This window comes from Sciurus carolinensis, chromosome 10, assembly GCF_902686445.1.
Source record: "Sciurus carolinensis chromosome 10, mSciCar1.2, whole genome shotgun sequence".
Classification (NCBI taxonomy): domain Eukaryota; kingdom Metazoa; phylum Chordata; class Mammalia; order Rodentia; family Sciuridae; genus Sciurus; species Sciurus carolinensis.
In genome coordinates this window covers 117628306-117649087 of record NC_062222.1, presented here as the reverse complement: position 1 = coordinate 117649087, position 20782 = coordinate 117628306, and the positions used below count along the sequence as shown (strand labels likewise).

Sequence of the window (20782 nt, the reverse complement as noted above, 5' to 3'; positions counted from 1 at the left end):
TTCTATCACCTAGCAACAAAAGCTGTCCTTTAAGACATTTAGAAAGGCACTTGAATACTGCTGCCAACAGAAAGGGATCTTTTTTTAATTATTGGCAGTATTCTATAGGTAAGAAAATACTCAATATTTAGTTGAGTTTCTGATTTTATCTGCAAGAGTTTCTAAAATATTTTCCTTCAGCTTTGGGTTTATTGGTGGTATTAAGAATCTGTTTGTAAATCTAAGTTTTCTCATGAAAAATACCAAAGTATGAGTGTATGTGTATATATATATGTGTGCGTGTGTGTGTGTGTACATATACATGTATATATATGTGTGTATATACATTTATGTGTATATATGTGTGTGCATGTACATATACATGTATATAAATGTGTGTGTATATATATACATATATATATTTGAGAATGTATTGATATGATACATATATATTTATATGTATATATATACATATATACATATATATATTTGAGAATACAAAAGAAAATAAAAATTTTTATGAATGGTAACATCTCGATTTTCTTTTGAAAATGTAAAGCTTTACAAACTTTTAAAATTATCCTTAGAAGATGATTAAAAATTATACTGTGTTCAATCTCTGAAAATATTTTTAAATGACAGCAAAGTAATTTCATCTACTGAATATGTGGCTACTATATAATACCTGGAAAATAGGGTGAATATATTATTTTGTATCTATCTTTTCTTTCAACCAAATTGCATTAGAAAGAAAAAAGAAATAAAATTTATATAAGGAAATTGAAAGAAATATGAACAAAGAAGTTATAATAATGTGGGGTTAGTATGTACTTGCAATTACCTGTACTTTGTGAGGAAAGAAGCAGTAACACAACATAGAATGCTCTGCAAATAGAAAAATGTTTATGAATCTATTTGAACTAAGATGTATGCCTTCAGGATCTTTACACATAATGAAAATAAGATGAAAACCTGTCATAAAATCTTGTCAGTTCTATGAGATGCAGGCCACTCAGTGATTATTCAAGCAGATATACTAAGATCAACTTTTGGTTTATTATTTATTAAATATTCCGGAACTTAATGAATTTATGTGCTAAACTTGTAAATTGCTGCCCATTAGAAATGCAATTAATTGTGTAGCAGATAACTCTAGATGAATATTACTCTGTAAATCAGAGCTAATTTTATACCTAACCCAACAACACCATCCTAATACTTCTTTAATTGCTCTTCCTGATGTCTTCCCAAACGTTCTTTGAACAAGTGATAAAATTACATACCTTACTGTATCCAAATCACTTTTAACAAAATTCTTTTATATTTTTATGATAATTCTATTTTCTAAACTTTAAAAAGTATTATTTATACATATATGTATATTTTCATAAACTTGTCAGGCTAAGGGATTAGTTCATGTGGAAGGCAAATGATAAATTATTGAGCAATGCTACAGTATTTGTTACAGTCTTTTAGAAGAAGAAGCATGATGACAATATTAAAATTGACAAAATAGGTCTGGGAAATATCATGGCAACATATGTAGTAATTTATTCCCCAGTTTGGGAAATAAATAAAAACACTGGTGTACCCAGCATTCCAAACTTTTTTTTTTAATTGAAAGCATTAGGACATTGCATATAAAATTGAAGTCTCCATTTCCTTCCCCTACATTGTGCAAAAACAACTGGTATACAATTTGAGATTTCAAATTTCAATGCTGTTACTAGGTATGTATGTATCTATGAGCAATATGTTATTTAATGAACAGTTTTTTATTTTTATATAAAATTTAAACTATAAGTTTGCAATGTAATTTTACTTTCAATATTTTGCATTCTAAGCTTTTTAGTTTGTTATTAATTTATCTGCAGATTTAAATTTCATTTACTATAGGTGTTCAAAAATATAAATATATAAGCATGTATTTATTTGATTTTTTGTTGTTGCCATCATTATGAATATATCTAGTTTTTTAGTTGATAAATAATACAGAAGGCCATCTTCTTTCTACCTTGAGCAGAAACATTAGAGGCAAGCAGTATAGGCAAATGTTCCTCTGGGCTATATAGCTTGAATCCCAATTTTGGATTAAAAAATTATAATTTTTTTTCAGTTTCAGTACATATTTGCAAATTGATTTTGAAAAGTGAGTACATTTTTATTCCAGCCAACAATATAAGAGCATAATTGACTCTGCACATTTCCTATGGCAACACTTAGAACTGTCAGAGTCTTTATTATAAAAATACTAATATTAAATCTGTAACACATACTGGTGATATTTAACTTAATTTTGAGATAGACAAATATATAAGTTACTTATGTAAAAGTTCTTATATTTGACAGACATATTACTGTAAAAGACAAATATCTTAATTTATGACAGTCATTTTCAAGACTTAGCTAGGGTATATCAGTTACATTTCACTCCAATTATTTAAAGAGATATGATAAGGAATTCTCTAGATGCATATAAAGGCAAAAGAAAGCACTGAAATATCACAGAATCCACAATCTTATGCAGTAGCCACCACCCTAGAACTGAGGGTACAAAGAAGCTGGTAGTAAGGATATGGGGCTGATACTATGATCTCTGAAGTCTGGGTCCTCCTGGGTTGACTTAATCACAGCAGGTTGCAGGAAAAAATCAGTAGAACTGGAGCACAGATTTCTGAGGCTGAGGTACAGTGTGGCTGCCTTAAGAGTACGCAATGTGACTGGTCTGGAAATCTAAGAACGACATCTGGAAATTAAAAACAACTTTTCTTACTAAAACTGTAATAGCTTCTGACTTGGCACCCAGGTCTTGCTTCTGTGACACTTTAAGAAATAATAAAAATAAAATAGAAGTTAAAAAAAAGTTAATTTTAATACATATACACCATTATATCATACCTTATAGTTCTAAAAAAGTATCTTCCCACACAGTATTATAAGTTATTTGTGCTTGCTTGTGTGTGTGTGTGTGTGTGTGTGTGTGTGTGAGAGAGAGAGAGAGAGAGAGAGAGATTATATTCCACTACCCTAATTTAAAATTATTTATGTTATCTCGAATATTAATCTTACAGCCTTATTTTCCCACTTTACAGATTTATGGACGAGAGTTTTTCTATTTTGTGTAGTTTCATAAGAAAAATATGGAATTTTGATTATAATGGCATTGAATTTATTAAAGAGATTTGATTCAAATATTGATTCTTCTTATATGTAATAATTTCTTATTTCTATATGACCTTTTATATTTTCTTTAATTTTATTTTGCAATTGTCTTGTTAGATTTTGAAGTTACATTTTGTGGTAATTATAATTTATCCTAATATACATACCACATCATAACTATGAGTATATAGAAACGCTGTGACTTTTGTTATGGAGTTTTTTCTGTTCAGTCAACCTTGGGGAACCCTGAGTGTCTTAAACTAGAAAGTATTTGCTGATAGAATCATTAGGATTTCTGTATACTCAAATGTATCTTCTACAAAGAACAATTATTTTGGCTCCTAGTTTCCAGTCTTTATGATATCTTTTTTTCATGTTTATTTTTATTTCATTGGATAGGACTTTCAGGATTATATTGTAAAGTAAATCAGTTATGATTATTATTATATTTGGATCACTTTGTTCATACCCATTTTTTTTAACTCAAAATTTATCTAAACCATGTTATTACATATTAGTTCAATCAAATTAATTGAATTTTTTAAATTGCATTCTATTTTTCTCCCAGAGGGAAAGCTGGACATTTGTAGTTTGGGGTTATTAAATTTTAATGTACACATATGAATTAACCAACAGAAAGATAATCAATATCTATCAATTGCCAAAACAAAGAAAATTGTACTACTCTCATAACTCACCAAATTCAATTTGACCTTGTTTTTGACAGCAACCAAAATGAATATATACCTCTTATTTTTTAGAGTAAACAAATTATTATATTAATTATTTTACTTTTTATTTTGAAAACAGCCTTAAGAAATTATAATTGGTGTACAATATGCTCCTGATATTGTGTACATTTTCATAAAGGTACACATCCATGAAACCAGCACCTTAATTGAATCAATGAACCTACTCATCACCTCTGAAGTTTCCTCTTATTTTTTGACATTTATTCTCCACACCTGCTTCATCCACAGGTGACCATTGCTCTGCTTTATGCCATTTTACTTTAATTTTCATTTCCTATGGTTTTACGTAAATGAAATCATAATTTGTATACTTTTATAAAGTCTGTATTATGTCACTCAGTATAATTAATTTGATATTCAAGGCAAATGCTTTAGATTTAGCAATAATGCACTTTTTTTTTAATTTATCAAACTTCTTTATTCCAAAGTTTGTGTCAAAATTCTTTATTTCAAGTTTGATTTCTTTGTAGTATATCACTAGATATATTTATATTCAAAAAATATCTTAAGAATTAAACTAATATTGGTTGGTTTAAAAAATTGGAATACATGATATTTTCCTTACTCATAAATCATATTTATATATTGAGTAGGTTGATATTTTTTAGCACCTTCTCTAGTTTAGACATTGCAATATATGTTAAGGCTGTAATATTGAACCAAGAGGGAAACTGCCCTCAGACAGTTTACAACTCAAAAGGGTTGATTTCCAAATTTGTAAGAACAAAATTTAGTATGCCTGCTGGTTATTAAGAGAAATAATAAAGAGGTGGAGACTTTCTGGAATAGGGGATAAGGTCAGTTTAAGAGACGATATTGGAGGAAAACACACTTTATCAAGTGGTATATGAATGAAGCCTGAATATGAAGGGTCCAGAAGTGCAGAGATCCAAGTGCACTAAGCCTAGAAAAAGGAATGTTGTTATGATGAGAACAAAAAGGACCCATAGGAGATCAATGTGGATGAGGTGAGTAGAAGAGAAAGTAGAATGGAGGAAAGAGCAGCATAAATAAAAAAGTTGAGGCAAGAAAGGCATTTGCTTCTGCCATCCCATACATTGGGCTTGTCTACTGATTAAAGGTCTATTGGTTTCCAGAGGAGTGAGATGAGAATTTATTTGAACTGTGGAATGTCATTCTAAAAAAATAGTCTTTTATAGTTATGGTGTGTGGAGCAAGAAAACAAGAGGATAAGGAGAGCAGATAGAGATATAATGCTGTGGCTTAGGATTGAATCAGAGCTAGAGAAGACTCAATACAATAGAAAGTGGTTGAAGGCAAATAAGTGGATAAGGAATTCAATTCGAGTATTTTGATGGAGAAGGAAAGAGAATAGTGGCAGGACCCAAGAACATAATGGTGCCTACAGGTAGGAGAAGGCATTGGAGGCCATGTTTTCCTAATGGCTTCCCTGCTCTTGTCCAAGCTGTCTTATCTCTTCTCAGTCCTGTGTGTGTCTGTGTGTCTGTGTGTGGAACACTCCTTCTCTTACACATTTCACATTTTCATATTCACTCTAAATCTTCTACAACAGGTCTCAGGCTCCCTGACACTCTGGATCTGCTGCCATCACAGCTCCCACATTACATTAATAGCTCCAAGCCCAGTCTCTCACTTTAGACCTCATTCCGAACTTTTATATCTGGGTTTTTAATAACACTGGCATTTTACAACTCAGTCTTAAATGCAATCGCCTTCCTTGTTCCAGTACGTTACCTTTTAGGTGGTTTATCCCAAAGACTTAAGTAGTGCTTATCAATTTTCTATATAGCTTTTTCTTATGCCCTTTTCATAAGATTATGTGTAATTTACTGACACAAACTGTGTAAACAACAAACACTCAGTTTTCAGATGAAAAATCCAAAGGTTCTTTTTAAATCTTCTCCTTTGTTATCTCATATATTTAATCCATACCTGATTATATTTCATTCCACCATCAAAATGATTATTTTGGTCTTGTTTTACCCCTTTTCCACCCTAACACACATTTTTTGAGGGAAGAAGTTCCCTTAGTTTGTATCATGAACCACTGATTATTTGATTCTTAATAGTATGTTTTCTTATTAAGAAAAAAAAGATGAAGAAAAGGGAATAAAGATCAGGAAGTGCATTAAACAAACAGAAAATTTTCTTAATTGTAGGATGCGCTCTGAATACTTTGTGAATACAGGAGTCCCATGATGTATATAATATTTAACAAATCCTCTTTCTGTGGAGAATCTCATACATAAATTATTCTGCTCTGAGAACATCTTGAAACTCTGAATATCAGAATTTATTGGAATAGCCTCAGAGTTGCTCTCCCTTCATGCTGGCTTCCTCCCAAACTTCCTAATATTTTGAGTCTCATTTTTAAATCTGATTATTTACTTCCTGTATTTAAAGCATTCAGATGGTTCTTTGTTGATTTTAGAATAAAGTTCAATCTATTAGTGGATGCAGACTTTTTCCCTTTCTCCTTTTCTTACACTATTCATTATTAGACATGCAGACCTTCAGCATATTGAATTATCTGAAACTCCAAACTCTGCTTTTCTTACATCTCCATATGGTTAATGAAGCCAGAATTGAGGACAGTCAGTTAGTGTAGAATAGGGAATTCATGGAATCCAGGAAATGGAAGTCATCTGAGTCTGGGAAGTTGGAAACCACCCCTGGGAGATTGGAATATCACTGTCTTCAGAGCCCTTTGATCACCAAGGTTACCTGCACATACTACCCCACCCAAAAAGGCAGAAGGCAGGGAATTGCTAATTAATGCTCCTAGGCCCCTACCTGCCTGAATCACTCTATTTGGACCTTCCCCCTGCCCATCTGCTTCTCACCTTTTTGCCATCTCACCAGCATCTCCTTGACTTCATCACATAGGCAGGAAGGAGAAAAATAAGGGGGGAAATAGCAGAAGAACAAAGTAGACTCTCATCTATAAAAGATGTGGGGAGCTCTCACTTCTTGGGGATACCAGAACACCAACCATGGCCCCCTTCTTCCTCCTGGGAGAGTTATAGGTAAGTACCTTTAAGTAAAACCTGCTTCATATGCTTGCCTTGGTGTGCTTCTCTAATGTTCAAACTTCAACATCTGAGGAAGCAGAATTCCTTACCCCAAACTGGCTGTATCGTATTTTATGCCCTTTCTCCTTTTCTAAACCAACTTCTCCTCTGAATTAGTTAGGTTACCATTCACTCATGTGTATTTGCTTATTCTTGGATATCTTTTTTACCTTCCTTCCAGCTACAGATTGTTTTTTTCTCTGCTGTTATACTCTCAGACTTCCAGGTGTCCTTATGCTCACATCAAAAACTTTCAGAATAGGGTTTCATACTTTCACCTAACATGTCTTTCTCCTCGGTGGAATTAATCTCCTTACACAGAGCCTGGTACATATGTGGAATAAATGAAGTGGATAAAATAATATGTTCTTAATTTTGTATTTGCCTAAAAGTTTAGATGAACATTTTCTATTATGAATTTAGTAACTGCTCTTCCTTAAGTGAGAAATTGCTCCTGTTAATATTTTCTTGCCCATCTCCCAATTCCAGTGTTTGCTTTTTATTTTTGGTAAAATTAGACCTGGAATAATGTAGTTACAAAAAATTAGTAGATAATTTTGCTCTAATTTCCATTTGGCAGGTGCCTCCTGCTGCACAGTTCTTTGTGTAATCAGTGTGTGGTATGATTTGCTCTCCTTTCTTCTTATGTTTTATTATTCACCTTATGAGGCATATGTGATGATCTAATATTTTATTCCAGTAAAACTTCACATTTGCTCTCCAGTATGATTATATTATATATGATTATACATGTCACATTTATCTCACAGATGGTGCCTTTTTAAAAAGAAGTCCTTCTAAGCCAATTAGTTGTCTGTATTTTACCTTATTTCAGACTATTATAGGTGGAAAACCTTTTTAAATTAGTTAATACTTTAATTTTATAATACAAATAGAAATAAAGGTGAAAATGTAACAAACATTAGAGAGGATATATAAATATACAGATACTTTATACAGTTTCTGTGTAATGATGTGGACAGTATAATTTGGCTAACAGGTTTTAACATTAGATGTCTAAATTTCCATCCATATGCATTTCTCTGAAGAAATTCAATTTCTAGGAAGGTAGCAATACTGTTTAATTGTATAACCTGTCTAATCTGGTCTAAGAGATGGATAGATTAATTTAAAAAACAGCTTCATGGAGTGTATTGTTGGCTACTTGCCATTTTAAAATGTTCCCCAATAATGCTTTGATGGAAAGTCTATTAACTAGTGTGCATTAAGTTGAATTTGTATAAGTCCTGATGACATCTTGCTTGTTTAATAAAGTAGAGTAAGACATCATAATAATACATTTATTATACTAATAAATCTTTAAAAATTATTTTTTTGTCTTTACAAAAACAGGATGAGATATATTATGAAGAAAGAAAACACACAAAAAAGGTTGTGATAAGAAAATTCAAAAATATAATAGGCAGGAATAATAAATAAATATTTATTTGTGTGCTTATGTATGTATGTGCCTGTATTTACACACACACATATGTGTTCCAGTATACTATTTTAAGGAACTGAAATGATTTTCAAAACAATTTAAAGAAGTGTTAAATTAGAATTTCTTACTAAATATTTAAATATTTAAAATATAAAATAAAACACACTTCATTTGTTGTATGTCCTAAATATTGTCAAAACATTTTTAATACTAGTAATAACTTGATATTAGAAGCTGAAGTGAAATACTGGAAATTAATTTAGCATATATACATGTGTGCGTGTATATATATATATATATATATACACGCACATATGTATGTGTGTGTATATGTATAGTCACATTTGTTGTCATAGAATTTGACTAATAATTTAAAATATAATTGTGCTTTATGACGAGGTAGGCAAACTGTGGTATGCATTTGTAATGAATACTGTTCATAGTAAAGTGGTTAGAATTAATAGATGCAACAAAATGGGGAAACTTAAGTCTATCCTGCTAATCAAAGGATAACAATTTCAACAAAGGAATCCACCTATATGATATTTTAGAAAAGGGAAAATTTCAGGTACAAAAAGCATATTATTGCTTGCTTTGAAAGCACAAATACTAAAACTGGAATGACACAGAGAAGATTAGCATGTCGTTCTTCCTGGATAACACACAAATTTGTGAAGTGTCCCCTAGTTAACGTGAAACAAAATCAAAAGGAGCAGAGCAGCAATTGCCACAGGTTGTGGTAGGGGAAGCTACTGAGTGCAAACAGCTGTCACTACAAGATTTATGGATGGTTATAACCGTTCTTGATCTTGATTATGATTGCGTCTACATGATTGCATGTATGTGTGTTATTGTTTACCAGATAGAATAACTTTTATTACACATAAAAATAAGCTAAACTATATACCATCACTGTGTATGAATTAATCTAAATTATTTCCCTTTGCTCTGATGTGTGTTTTGAACTCTATTCAAGCTATAATTTCTAGATCAATTTTACAGGACCTCGGCATCTACAAGTTTTCCATGAAAAATGTAAGTCATAACCCCATTCATGTGCTCAGTGTACCCAAGGTGGGTTCATGGAAAAGAATTAGAATTTAATAGTAACAATTTTTCTTTTAGTATCACATAGAATGAAGAATGCCATTGGCTATTTTCGATATGTCACATGAAAGTGTCATGTGGTTTTAAGATAGATTTATTTTCATCATGAATTCATTGATTTTCTTATGCTTGAAATTTCTTCTAATTATTCTCTTTTCATCTTGAGTCAATGCACTAGTGTCTTTCTTAAGGAGAAGGATGCTTGTGTATTTTTGTTTTACACATCTGATTCTCATTAGTTTTCCGACCTCTATATTTTAGTTTTCAAAATTTTAGTTCCAATTAGCAATCTGCCTTTAATTATATTAGTACTTTAATATAAAGTATGTTGGTTTTTTATAGTATTCAAAAGCTGAATAACTAAAAATAGTTGATTCACTTTACTTGTTCACTCTAGGAAACTTGGTCATTTGGAAGCACTATGGTTATTGCATTGGTTATTTGTGTTTCTCATTTGTAAGAACCTACTTCTTGTCAGGCACAGTATTCCATCACAGGAATAACAGGGTTTGAAGTCTCATCTCAAAGGCTCAAGAAAGAGGCACATAAAAAAGGAATAATTCCATATCAAAATATGAACATAGAGTATATGAAACACAGGGCAGGGGAAGATGATCTTGGTTTTAGCATTTAAGAAGGATTTTGGAGACCTGGCAATTAATTTGGGTCCTGAAGGATGGGTCTGTGTTTGTCATGATAATACAGCAAAGCACCTGAATGAATAGAATGATAAGCCAGGACCAGCTGTGGAATCCTACTAAGTAAGTTTTGAACTACCTTGATATTGTGTAAGACAGATGAAAATGTAGTTACATTTGTCACTTTGTAGGCACTGGAAAATCTGCCAAAGTTTGGATGTTGGTTTTGAGAGAGATGACATTCATTTTCATCATCCAAATGATCTTGCTAATCTTTATCTTGGTTTTGCTTGTCCCAGGTATAGAGTGAATAGTGAGTGATTTACTGGTATAAGTAGTATATAAATTCACTATTTTCTACTAAAATGTATTAATTCCTAAACAGCTTTGAAAAAAAAGAGAAAACTCCTTGATTTTTTAATGTGGCTCATTTACTAATTTCATTCATCATACCAAGGTCATGTTCATCTAGCTTTCCTGAAGAAAAAAAGCTTTTTCAGAGTTATCTCTTCTCTGCTTGAGTATATCACTTAAAACTTCTGTTACAAAGCAAATCAAAGTAGAGCATCCCTTGGTCCCTGAAGGTTGACTGTTTAGTTGAGGGATGTCATTGGAACAAGTCCAAAAAAGGATAAATAACAATTAAAGCCATATATTTATGTTATGAATTAGAGAACCAAGAGATACCACTCATGAAAGGAATACATATAAACAAGAATTGTATATCCTTTATTAAAATAAAAAATTTTAAATTACATGTTATATTTAAAACCACAATAATTTTTGGTTAATCTAATGCGTATACAGCACTACCCACATAGAACATTCATGCGAACACAACTGTTTATCACACTAAAAATCTTTAGCTTAGTTTCTTGATATTTCTAAAATGTTTTCAGACTGCAGAAGAAATGGAATAAGATGCAGAGTTTGGCTTTATGCCATTTATATAATATATTCTGTTATAAACTTAAGACATGAAGATAAAGAGAGCCACTAAAAAGTAGTAATAAAAGGAGCAACCATAAAAATCCCTTTTAAACTTATGAATAAAGTCATTACCAAAATTGAAAAAAGTTGACTAAAGAAAGCCCTGAATTATTGCAATGCAAGAGCTCATGCAATTTCTCAGACCATGTATTGACTCATGTATTTCTATAAAATGGAGGCCAATTTTATACCTTATTCATGCATTCAACTAATTTAATGTTATATTAATCCAAATAAGTTCCTATTATTTAATTTAAATTTAGTAAGACGCTACATAAAATGAGTTAGTAGATATTACACATACAAAATGCACATATATTCAGCACATAAGAACTTAAAATATTTTAATAAAATATTTCATGATAGGCCTTTTGTCTATTTTTCAAAATGTTCTTAATACTTTTGAAAGGTTTTTCTTAATTTATGTCTATTTCATAATTTGTCCTTCCTTCTCCTTCATCCTGCTACTAGATTTTTTTCAATTTTTCTTTTCTCTTTCTTGAATTTATGATTGTTAAAATAAATTGATAGCTTGATCAGTAAATATATGAAATCTTGCATCATGCTTGTCCATCAATATTCTCCAAAACAACTTGCCCCTAACAGAAGAGGTTGATGGTTTCATCTTCTTTTACCTGGTCTTTTTCATTGCTCAGAATCTGTGAATCTCTTTAGAATACTGCATTTAACTCAGTTCATATGAAGTTAGAAACAGGTTAGGTTCTTCCCATAATGGTATGTGATTCGATATATATTGCATAATAATGTTTAACATAAAACCCAAGGATTTTACAGTATCTTTTTATTCCTAAAAACATGAGCATTTGGTTTGGAACTGAAAAGTCTGTTAATTAATTTTGAGTCACTCCATCTACTTTTCTCAGCACTGACAAGAAAGGGGAAAGTGTATCAGCTATTAATAATCACAAAAACATCAATAGTTCTTTTAAAACTCCATCCAAATGCTGTCTCTATTTTAATTTACAAATTACTTTTCTACATTTATCTAAATCCTTCTATAAGACTGTTCTCTCAGAATATCCTAGAATTTCTGCAGATTATTCCTTCTCTATTTCCAAAATTGTGACATGTATCTTCCCACTTTTTAAATTAATCTGGGTAGATTTCCACTATCATCTAAGTAAAATATCAGAGTCTTATCCTTCTTGCTCTTGTGCCCTTCCTTTCCCATCTTCTTTTTCCATCTATTAACATCAGTTTTCTCCTTATGAAGTTCAGCGTTTTAGCTTATAAAACATGCATTATTTTCTTGTTTTTCCCTTCTGTTACACACTGATATATTTAAACATTCTATATCTATATTCATAACTTCATACTCAAATCTCTGAAATAACTCCCTAATTGATCTGCTCTCTTTCCCTGTTGCCATTATCCTGCCAAACCTTCATTTATATCTTAGAACACAGTCACTAAAATACATACTTGTTTACTTCTCTACTCCCCCAAGTTATTATCCCTTAACAAGTTCTACCTTCTCAGAGGTAACAGATTTCCTGGAATGTTATAGCTGGTGCTCAACAGGGAAAGTATTTTTTTTTTCATTTTTTGTTTCTTTTTAGTTATACGTGACAATAGAATCAATTTTGATATACAAGCATGAATATATCTTATTCTGGTTAGAATCCCATTCTTGTGGATGTATATGATAGTGGGATTCACTGTGATGTTTTCTTATATGTATATAGGAAAACTATGTCAGATTCATGTTTGTTAAAAAGAAAGATTCTAGGTTCAGTTAGTTAAAATTGTTTCTAGAGTTTATCATGTTTTTGTTGTTTAATCTAGTTTTACTTACCTAACGATCTTGAAGAAAATTTAAAATTAAAACTAATCTGTGAGATACAATGCCATTTTTATTTTGTGATATTTTTCTGTTTATTGGGGAAAACTTATATCCTTGACCTTACCTCTCAAATGTGAGAGCATAGTCCAATTATTAGGGGAAAAGAATAAAAAAAGTTCTGAAAAAAATACTTCCCCCAGAGACAAAAGGCACTGTTGAAAGACTCAAAAATGAACAGATATTCAAATTTAAATACTTAAACAATGGACATTTTGAGTAATAAAATGGAAGATGAACACAAGAAACAAATACAACTTCCTGAGATTCAAAATGCATTGTCGGAACCAGTGCATTGACTGGATAGAATCATAGAAATTTAGTTAGTTCGGAAAGAGAAAATGATTTAATTTAAGGGCAGAATTTGAAACTATCTAAATAGAGCCATAGGAAGACCAACAAAAATAAAATGTAATCAGTAAACCAAAAATCATGAGACATTTTACCCACAAATAATTGGAATCTCAAGGAGAGCTGGGATATTTAAAAATATAATGGTTCTGTATTTGCCTTTTTATAAAAATTGGAAATTCAAAGTCCAAGGGTTCCAATGAATTCCAAGCTGGATAAAATTGAAAAATGAAAACACAAAATTCCTCTTCAAGAAACATCATAATTGAAATGCTTAAAGCAGTGAAAAAATATTAGACTGACACCACAATGACATGTTATGTGGAGTTCTAAGGAAAAGAATAACTGCAACTTCTTTTGAGAAACTACTGAAGCCAGAACTGGTAATTGGTGGAGTAATTATGCTGAAATCTAGAATAGTAGATTTGTTTGCACCATCAACCATCTGAACTTCAATGATTATTATAGAACACTGTATCTAACAGCAGCATAATATACTTGTTTTTCAGTATGGTATTGGCATCAAAACATGAAAACATGAATACCAATGATACAGAATAGAAGACACAAAGACAAATCCACATAAATACAGTTATCTCATACTAGACAAGGGTTCCAAAAACACACACTGGAGAAAAGATAACCTTTTTAACAAATGGTGCTGGGAAAACTGGAAATCCATTTATAGCAGAATGAAATTTAACCCCTATCTCTTACCCCCCACAAAACTCGACTTAAAATGAGTCTACATATTAGACCAGAAAACCCACACCTACTAGAAGAAAATGTAGGCCCAACACTCCACCAGGTCAGCATAGGAACTGATTTCCTTAAGAAGACTCTTAAAGCTTGAAAAGTACAATCAGTATCAATAAATGGAATGGAATTGAATTGGAAAACTTTTTTATGGCAAAGGAAAAAAATCAAGAATGTGAAGATACTGCCTAGAGAAAGGGAGAAAATCGTTGCCACTCGCACCTCAGATAGAGCATTAATCTCCAGGATATACAAAGAACTCAAAAAACACTTAGCACTTCCCACCCCCCAAAAAATAACCAAATCAATGAATAGGCAAAGGAACTAAACTGAAACTTCTCAAGAAATGCAGTCAACAAATAAATGAAAAAATGTTCAACATCTCTAGCAATTAGAGAAATGCAAATCAAAACTACACTGAGATTTCACATAATTCCAGTCAGGATGGCAAAAATCAATAATCCAAGTAACAATAAATGTTGGTGAGGATGTGGAGAAAACAGTACAACTACACATTGTTGATGGGACTGCAAATTGATGCAACCACTCTGGAAAGCAGTGTGGTGATTCCTCAGAAAACTTGAAATGGAACCACCATTTAACTCAGTTATTCCACTCCTTTGTATATATCCCACGGATTTAAAATTAGCATACTACATTGACACATGCATATCAATATTTATAGAAGCTCAATTCACAATAAATAAGCTATGGATCCAAACTAAGGTCCTTTCAACAGATGAATGGATGAAGAAAATATGGTAATATATACAATGGAATATTGCTCAGTCATAAAGAAGAAATCACTTTATGACATTTGCTGGTAAATGAATGGATCCGGAGAGTATCATGCTAAGTGAAATAAGCCAATCCCCCCAAACCCAAGGTCAAATATTTTCTCTGATATGTGGATACTAACACACAACAATGGAGGTGGGGACAAAAGTTTAATAGACTGGACAAAGAGGAATAAAGGGAAGGTAAGTGGGATAGGATTAGGAAAAATCGTGAAATGAATCTGACACAACTTTTTTACTTACACATAGGAATACACTATAGTGAATCTCACCATCATGTATATCCACAAGACTGGGTTCCAGATTAGAATATGATATACTCCATGTTTGTATAAATATGTCAAATTAGTCTTTTCTGATATGAATAACTAAAATGAAAAAATAAAAAAATAATATACTCGTATTTTAGGTGAATAGAAAACACACTCACCAAGATAAGTTTAGGTATTAAAAGATGTATTTGTACATTTAGATGGACTAAAATCATATGAAATATGTTCTCTGACCAAAACAGAATTATTGAAAGTCTATAAGACAGAGATATTTGGGAAATCCCCTAGTATTTGCAAAGTAAGCACAATCCACATTAACCCTTCAGTTAATGAAGATTTCATAACTGAAAATGGTGAATATTTTAACTGAATGAAAACTAATAAAATTTTTATGCAAACAAATTTAACAGCATAGATGTACAAAGTCACTGAAAGACAAATTACTAAAACTGATTCAAGAAGAAATACAAAATCTGAATGCCCTCTATTTATTAAAGAAATTTAATTTTCTCTTAAAAAACTTCCTATTAAAAAACTGTATCGTTAAATGATCTCGCTTTTGAATTCTGTGAAATTGTTAATGGAGAAGTAATAGTGATGCTACCTACCTAGAAAGAATACTTCCAAACTAATTGTAAAATGTCAACATTACTCTGATCTCATTTTGCTTGACAGAAATTCCTCTGTTCGTTCATATTCTCACAGTAATTCTTGCAATGCTTCCCAGTGTTTTTATTTCTTGAGTAAACAAATGTTTTGGTAGACACGAAGATGTAACTACCTTATATATTTTCTTATGTAATAGGACCCAAACATTTCATTGCTAACACTCATAATGTTTTGGTAGGTCTTGTTTTATTCTAATTTCTTGTTAATATTAAAGATAGTACAGGGGTCTGGTGACAAAACCCTGTAATTCCTGCTACTGGGGAGGCAGAGGCAGAGGAATCATGAGATTGAGGGCAGCCTGGTCAACATAGTGAGACTATCTTTCAAATAAAATACATTACATTGAGGTTTTAAAAGTTATGTGCGTATGTCTCTTATTTTAAGATATTCATTTCAAGGGAGTAAAAACAGAGTGCACTTTTTAATAACGAAAATGGAATACTGTGTCTGATAAATTTGCAGACTATTAATGTTCATGATTGGGATTCTCTTTTTTCTGACTCATTCATTTCCTCAAATCAATGGTATTAATAAATGTGTGATTTCACTTTTGTTGAAGTTACTTTAGAACTCATATGCCTTTTTACAGAAATATTGTTCATCTCTCTTTCTCTCTCATTCTATCTATGTAACTGGCACCAAATTTTCATTTGTAATTCAATACAAGAATTATATTTTCCAAGTAACCTTGTTTACGCCAACTACAAATTTGACTTCAATGTTAGCCTATTTATTTTCATTGCTTGCATGCATATTTGGTGCTTGGAGTAGGCTCAATATTTGATTGACTTTCCATTTCTTTAATCTCTTTTAGTACAGAAAAATCTATTATTTTGTCTTTGCAACTCTATCTCTCATCACCATGCCCACTATAAAATATTAGAGATAGAAGCTGAATTAGGTGAATATAAACTAAATGGATACATATTCTGTGTCAATGTTTACAAAATGGCTTGTAGTAATCTTCAAAATAGGTGAGATTTTTTTAGGGTACATTTGATGCAGATACTTTGTGTTAGCCTCCTCTTTCTGCATCATATTCTGTAATTTCCATATGGGATCCATGTTAGGAGCAGCCTATGTCCCCATGTAAATGTCAGTTACAATAAAAGTTTCCATTTATGACCTGGCAAATGTCATTCTAACTTCATTCGTCCTCAAAAATTTTTTAATGATTTATTTATTTTTTTAATTTTACAGACTGCATTTTGATTCATTATACACAAATAGGGTACATCTTTCCATTTCTATAGTTGTGCACCATATAGATTCATACCATTCTTGTAATCATACATGTACACAGGGTAATGATGTCTGTCTCATTCCACCATTTTTCATACCCCCTCCTCTCATTTCCTTCTACATAATCTAAAGTTTCTCCATTCTTCGCTCACCTCCCACTGCCCCACCCCCATTATATATCATCATCCACTTATCAGGGAAAATATTTGGCCTTTGTTTTTTTGGGATTGGCTTACTTCACTTAGCATGATATTCTCTGATTCCATCCATTTATTTCCAAATGCCTTAATATTATTCTTCTTTATGGCTGAATAATATTCCATTGTGTATATATACCACAGTTACTTTATCCATTCATCTGTTGAAGGGCATCTAGGCTGGTTCCACAATCTAGATATTGTGAATTGAGCTGCTATAAACATCGATGTGGCTGCAGTACTGTAGTATGCTAATTTTAAGTCCTTTGGGTATAAACCAAGAAGTGGGATAACTGGGTCAAAAACTGGGTCCATTCCAAGTTTTCTGAGAATTCTTGTTTTTTTCTTTCTCTACACACCAACTTAGTTGCGCTCTCCTGAATACTTATAACTCAGACACATAACTCTCCCTCATTTGTTTCATCTCGTGACACTGGGGTGATTCATACGTTTCTCTGAACTCCTCCTGGTCATTGCTTCCATTTGATTAGTGATGTTTTGGGGGAAAATCAGCCCAGGAGCAAAGGTAATCCAGCTAGCAATCCATGAACTGGCTTACTGATATGTATTCCTTTCAGGTACACTTAAATTTGCTGACCAAAAAAGAAGATCCTTTTTCTTATATACCATTATTTCTAGAATAACTGTTTTCTTATGAAATACATTATTGGTTTTGCTTTAGAATATCTACCTCTCCCCAGATAGAACAAACTTCATATTTTTTTTTCATTATGGCACATATGTTAAAGATCTAAAATTACCACATTCAGAAAAAAGTGCAGATAATAATTTAGACCAGGAAAGATAAACTGACCTAAGTCTGGCAGATTCCAGTTCTCTATTCTCTAGAGCCTAAATTATATTATAACACTCCCTTAAAAATGTTTTAGGTTAATGTAATATCAATATGAATCTTTTAATTACTCATTATTACTGCTTAGTCCTTCCACTAAAGTGGAAGCATCACATTAAACAGTTTCATAATAATGAGTCTAAGTCATGAGCCACTGTGAAGCAACATAAAAATCACAATTGTCAGAAACTAAACAAAAAATGGTGACTGGCAAAAGGATTTCATTGTGTTTCCTTTAGAATTTCACTTTCCTGCCTTGACAGAGATCAATTTTGTATATAAAATTTATAATACTTACCATATGTGTATAATAGTCTAATAATTTTGTATAACTTATAAATATTTATTAGTTGTAATTTTATCCATACATGAGCAACTGTTCAATAATTGTAAAGTAAGATTTTTACCAAGATAACTGTACATTTAACAATAGACAAATTCAGGCATTTTACATTTACAATAATAGCAAACTTGTTTGAAAAGCAAAATGAATTCTATTATATCTTAAAAATCATATGTTAGTTTATGCGCCTTTAAAAGTTCTCATTAAAGATGAGGAACACCAGAAGTTTGTGGAAAGAAGTTTGTGTAACTTTTTTCTTTTATAACTAAAATGAGGATGGCAAGTTTATATGTGTGTGTGTGTGTGTGTGTGTGTGTGTGCAATGAATTGTGTTCTTTTTGTGCATGTGACACTTGCAAACAGTTTTCATTAGCATTGAAAAGAATTGAGCCCAGCAAAGCTTAATTCAAAATTCAAATTGAATAATAAGTTAAGCACGTGTACTTCAGTAGGAATTATTTTTACATCCTGGGGATTATCTGATGAGCCACTCTCAACTTGTGTGTGTGTGTGTGTTTTTTTTTTTTTTTCTGGTACCTAAAATGAGCTGTAGTAATATACTGGTATTCCCTCAGCCTCTTCAGTTTTTACTTGAGTGAGTCCTTTGATGGGGTGTGTGGCTCCTTTGGGATTAGATGGTTTCACTTCAAGTTCCTCTCTCATGGCTGATTCTTTACAGTGCACAGACCTGTCTTCCTTCAGGTCTTCCCCAAAGATCCAATGCCTCACAGTTCTTTTCCAAGTAGTGGACACCTGAGCAGTCATTGGGTCTTTCCTCTTCTTCCTTTTCCCCTTCCCATTCTCCTCCTTCTTCTTCTCCTCTCCCTCCTCCTCCTTCTATTCATTCATTCTTCTCTATTAATTGTAATCTTCCCTGTATGTTTCAAGAAACATTCAGATTAAAACAGAATGAATCATGATGGGATGTGAACAACTATGCTCCTCCTTTTCTTCTCAGTCTTCCAACCCAATACTTACATTCCTTGATGTCACAGGATGACTCCACCAACTCCTGACATTATAAGAGAATAGGGAGAAGCAATCATCAGTGTCTATTTCTTCATGTGTTGATCATTTCCAAGAGATTCAGGCCTAGTTCTCTCACCCACTTTTCGGCACGATTTGATCAATGACTCCAAGGTGGAACTCATGGTCTGAGCTCAGCAAACCCTCAGGAGAGAGATGTTGGTCTCAAATTATTACAGGCATGCTTCATCTCAGTAGTGATGTTTTATGGCATTATTTGGCTTCTAGTGGTAAACTGTCCCCTATTTTTCCTTGACTACTCCCTCCAAAACGAAATGTAGATTCCTATCACTCTTTTGTTTCTTTATTTTCTTTACTGCATAAATCAGTTATGCAATCTTTAAATTTACTTATTTGTCACAAATGCGTTGTTTTTTGTTTTTGTTTTTTTCTCATGAAAATATATGTAGGAGAGTGCATTACTTCTTCAGGCCCATTTTCTATTGTTCCTCCAAAACTATAAATAATAACTGAAATGGATAACTAGTCATTTTTAAAATAAATGAATGAATCCTTGAGTGAATATTCTTTAAAAGTATACAAATTAGCAAGTCATTTAGTTTTATCTATGAACTTGCTGCTCTACATAATAAATCACATTAATTCAAATAAGGTCGTGTAGATTAAGTTTTTTGTGCTTAAAAAAACTAGTTCAAAGAGAAGCATTAGTTCATTTATTAAAAATATAATTTATAAAAAAAATTATCAAACACTTATCTTTCAAGGTGGGAAACATATTATGTGCCAAATTATTGAACAGAAAGTAAATAATACAGAAATTTAAAGAATGATGCAGAGAATATACAGTAAATAATACAGAACTTCAGAGGACTATATAACTATAAACTAAAGGGCTCAGTCCAAGTTAAATGGAAATGTTGAAATGTAATGGAGACCTCCAAAGATGAAAGACATTATTTAGAATGGTAAAAAAGAAAAGTACTACAGTAATGATTATAATAAACAAGAACATCAAAATTTTTTCAACATAAATAATTATGAAATGTGGAATTAGTAGAATGCAATTAGAAAAAGAGTTTAACTTAATTAATTTTATATAGGGATATGTATGAATAAAGTTAGTTTAATTGGTGCCTAAATGTAAGGAATTGATGTTAGACAAAGTTGATGGTGAATATATCTTACAAATTATTTTTTAACTGGGAGGAAATTATCACAAATAAATTCACAGAAAAATATATTTATAGCTATAATTTTTCCCTTAAATTGAGTATCAGAAGACTAAAACGTAGAATTGAAAAATATGGGCAAAACTGCTGATCTGAGTCA

General features: G+C 31.7%; 1 long non-coding RNA gene and 1 other non-coding gene across 2 annotated transcripts in view; one reads left to right on the top strand and one right to left on the bottom strand.

Annotated features, from left to right (window-relative positions):
• Positions 1–2555: 2555 nt before the first annotated feature.
• The window catches only part of LOC124994961 (uncharacterized), a 78923-nt gene continuing 60696 nt past the window's right edge, over positions 2556–20782 (bottom strand). Inside the window, exon 3 of the long non-coding RNA XR_007110589.1 lies at positions 2556–2725. This is a non-coding gene — a long non-coding RNA (uncharacterized LOC124994961). The remainder of the gene's footprint in view (positions 2726–20782) is intronic.
• LOC124995139 (U6 spliceosomal RNA) lies at positions 8980–9081 on the top strand. Its single transcript, XR_007110623.1, has one exon. It is a non-coding gene; the product is annotated as a U6 spliceosomal RNA (small nuclear RNA).